Source organism: Pinus tabuliformis, chromosome Q (assembly GCF_031772625.1).
Source record: "Pinus tabuliformis cultivar Carrire ecotype Pingquan chromosome Q, CPIR1, whole genome shotgun sequence".
In the NCBI taxonomy this organism is placed as follows: Eukaryota; Viridiplantae; Streptophyta; class Pinopsida; order Pinales; family Pinaceae; genus Pinus; species Pinus tabuliformis.
The window spans coordinates 885,335,402-885,339,743 of record NC_142296.1 but is presented as its reverse complement, the minus strand read 5'-3'; positions in this window follow the sequence as shown (position 1 = coordinate 885,339,743).

The window sequence follows — 4,342 nt, the reverse complement described above, 5'->3', positions numbered from 1 at the left end:
AGTACCTTGATTTCCTTTCTGTAAAAGACTCCAGCAATTGTATCCTCAGAGGCATAGGTGAATATAAAAATTCATTGGAAAATCAGGGCTAATAAGAACTGGTGCTTGAGTGAGTGCTTTTTTTAATTTCTTCAAATGACTTTCTTGCCTCAGCTGTCCACTTGAAGTCTGCTCCTTTCTTTAGCATTTTTGTGATGTGCTTTAACCACCTCTGCAAAGTTGGAATGAACCTCCTAACAAATTAACTTTACCAAGAAAAGACTGAACTCTTTCTTGCTCCTTGGCAAATCCAGCTTTGAAATAGCACTGACTCTATTTGGATCTATCTTAATGCCTTCTGAGAAATGATATGCCCAAGCAACTTACCAGAAGTCAAAGCAAAGATACCTTTAGTCGGGTTCAAAGAAATGCAAACCTTCTACACTTCAATAGTATCTTTTCAAGATGCTTTAAATGATCTTCCTCTCTCTTTGAAAAGACTGTGATATCATCAAGGTATACCACTACTGATTTATCTTTTTCCTCTGCAAAAGCAATGTCCATAGCCCTTTGGAAAGTCGCCCCTGCATTCATGAGGCCAAAAGGCATCTTAGCATACATAAAGGTGCCCCATGGTGTAGTGAAGGCTGTCTTCTCCTGATCTTCTGGATGAACAAGGATCTGATTGTATCCTGAGAAGCCATCTAACATTGACATTCTTTGAGAGCCAACAATATTCTGCAAACATAAGATCCATTTTAGGAAGAGGATAATTGTCTTTCAGTGAGGCCTGTTCAAATTCCTGAAGTCTATGCAAATCCTTATCTCTCCATTCTTTTTCCTAACTGGTACCAAGTTAGCTAACCAATTTGAAAATCTGATAGGAACAAAATCTTTGCATCAAACAGCTTCTTGACTTCTTTCTCATTTAATGGCATTAGCAGAGGATTTATTCTTCTCAATTTTTGCTTAAAAGGTTTCTCATTTGGCTTGATTGGGATTGTATGTGTATAACTGAGGAATCATATTGTTTGAGATCAGTATAATTCCATGCAAACACATCAATGAACCTCTTCATTAGATCAATGTACTTAACCTTTAGATCAGCTGATAAAAATTTTGAAATTTGACCAATTTAGGCGCTACTAAATCACCTAGATTGCAGTTCTCTATTCCTCTTCATTTGCTTGCAACCTTGGGCCTTAAAGACATCATTCTGATCAAAAAGCTTCTCAAGTGGAATCAGACCTTTAGGAATAAGATTATTTTGCAGCTGTAACACCTCAGACTTTCCTTTTGTTTCTACTAACATGTTTTGCTGATCAATTTGACAATGCTCAAATTCTCCTTTCAATTCTATGAAACTTTTCACCTGCTGGTCATCTTCAAAGACTTGCCAATTTAATATATTATCAGGGATTATGGCCTATGGCGGACTTTCACTTCATAACTATCAGAAGCATGTTTGGGGATGACAAAAAGACTAGCTGCTACAGCAAGAGAATCTGCCATGGAATTCTGCTCTCTGGTTTTGATATTGAAAGTGTATGATTGAAACTTTTCCAACAATTCTAACACCAAGTTCCTATAAGCTCTCATTCTTGCATCTTTTGTTTGATAAGCACCTTGAACTTGCTTTATAACTAACTCAGAGTCTCCATAAACAGCAATGTTCTTTGCCTTAAACTCAATCAAATTTTCTAAGCCTAAAACCAAGGACTCATACTCGGCCATGTTATTTGTGCAATCAAAATTGAGTTTATAAGACAGAAACTTACTTTCATCAGCTGGACTCATGATCCAAATTCCAGCGCCAGCACCTTCCTTCCCTGCTGCTCCATCAAAATACAAAGACCAGCAACCAGAAATATCTTCTTCATTACTTTGCTGCAACTCTTCACACTGATTTTCTGCTTTTTCTTCTGTGATTCTCTCCCACTGATTCATTAAATAGAATAGCTGATCCCAAGCCTGTGTCACAAGAATTAATGGAAAATTCTGTGGTTTATCCTTGCTACTCACCATATATGCCATCCTTGTTTCACGGTATAATCTTCTCTGCTCTCCAAATACTGGAATAGTAGCATAAGTCAAATCCATTTGCATGGTACCTTTAATTTTAGCTGCCCATGACCTTGAGAGTAATATTCCAAATTTAGGTGGAACATCAGCCACAACAATATCCATGACAGTGGTTTTAGCTGGGATTTGTGTGAGTGCCACAACCACATCCTTAATTAACCCAATACAATGAACCTCTTTGAATCAAAAGAAAATAAGTCTTTATAAGGTCTGGTCACTTCCAATCCTAACCTTTCCATAATGACTTTGGGCATAAGGTTATGAGATGCTCCTGAGTCCAACATGGCATTATGAAGAGTCATCTCATGTATATTGATGCTTATATAAAAAGGAGGAAATTCATCATTCTGCTCATCTTCAAGCCTTGGGCCTAAACAAATGATAGGATTGTCTTCTTGCAAATTTAAAATATCAGCTCCTCTGGGGGAGAATTAAGCATTTCCACAATCTTACTTCTATACTTGTTTACTTTCAAGATTTCATTAAATGGGACTGATATTTTGATTTTAGCAATCTCATTTTCTATATTGAACACAGGAGTAGACCTCTCAATTTCCTTAGGAAGAGCAAGAGTTTGATTATCTTCTTCTCAATAGGAGCATCACCTTTTTCATCAGCTTGTTTTGGCTTTTCTTTTTTGTCTTCCACTGTTTTTGAAACATTCTTCTTAGGCTGACCCTTATTTGCTGTAATGGGGACATCTCTATTTCTGAGGTTGTATTGCTTTTGAATTTCAAATATGGCATGTTGATAACCCTTTAAGAAATCTGAAGGTTCTTCCTCGGCTTTTTGTTGGCTAGACTCATCATGTTCCTCCTTTGTTAGAAAGATCTCTGAATCTTCTTCACCAAGACATGAATAGATTCTTCAGGTCCTCAGGCTCTTCCTCTCCATCTACCATATTTTGCTGAAACGGAGGTCTTACAGGAGGATCAGCTTGTTGATTTCTATTCTCCCTTGGCCTTTGCTGATTTTGAGGCCTTCTAAACTGAGGATTTCTAAACCGAGGTTCTTGTTGTGCTTGAGGAGCAGCAGTATTCCCAAGTGCTAATTGGTCCATCAATTTCTCCATAGTCTTCATCATGGTTTCAAATTTATCCTCTTGAGCAGAAGTAGAAGGCCTTTCCTCTTCCTTTATCTTAGTCTTAGCCATCTTGGACTTTTTAGCAGCAAGTATATTCACCTCCACTTTGATAGCATCATTTTGCATGTCAGCCAATGTAGCAGACTCTCTTTCTCTGAGTAAGAGAGAAAAATCAGAATCAAAGGACTCAGCATATCTTAATTGTGCCAAGGCTCCAGGAGGTTTCAAGTGAGCTGGAATAGAATTATAAATCTTATTAAACCTCTTAGAAAAATTTTGAATAGTCTCATCTGGAGCTCTTCTTAAATTATTGTATTCAGTGAGGGCCTGAACTGGATTAGTTCTATTTCCCCATTTCCTCAGAAAGCTATCTTCAAACTCAGCCCAACTGTGAATACTACCAGCTCCCAAGGCTTTGAACCATTTCCTGACCTCTCCAATGAAAGACTGAGCAAACAATCTCAATTTGACATCTTCATCATCCACTTCATATCTATCAATAAAGTCATTGAATCTATCACATGCTCTTCAGCTGTAATGTCTTCATCTCCTCCCATGTTGGAATCCTAGCAGCATATTTATTTGGTAAATCATGCAGAACAGCAGGAAGAGCCAAAGGAGCATACCTAGCGGGTACGGCCATAATGAAAGGAGGAAGAGTGACAATAGGTATGCTATGACCAGAGCTAGTATGAAATGTGGCCTGAGGGCTATTTGGACTTGCAGAGGCAGAGGACAAAATATGAGTACGAAAAGGGCTATTAGGACTTTGTAAAACACTAACAAAAGAACTCCAATTTGGGAGAGGTAAACCAATCTTTGAGTTGAGCAGAATTTCGAAAGGGTCAAGTTCCTTAAGCTGTTTTAAATCTTCTTTCTCTAATAATAGCTCAGAAGAAACAATTTCCCAAAACTCCTCTTTATCTTTTTGTGAAATTAAAGAAGAAGTATCAATACCTCTTTTTGTAAATCCAAATAATACCAATTAATTCTTCTTCATTTTCAGACCTTAATATAACCTCTTGAACTTTATCATCAACAGAGTTTATTCTCAGGACTTCTAGAAAACTCAGGAAATAATGACTTTGAAATACTTGAAGTACCTGGTATATCAGAGAATCTTTGTTTACTCCTTGAGATGATATTAGGATTTTCCACAGGACTAGGAGGATTTGGATCAGGGTTACTCCTTGTGTA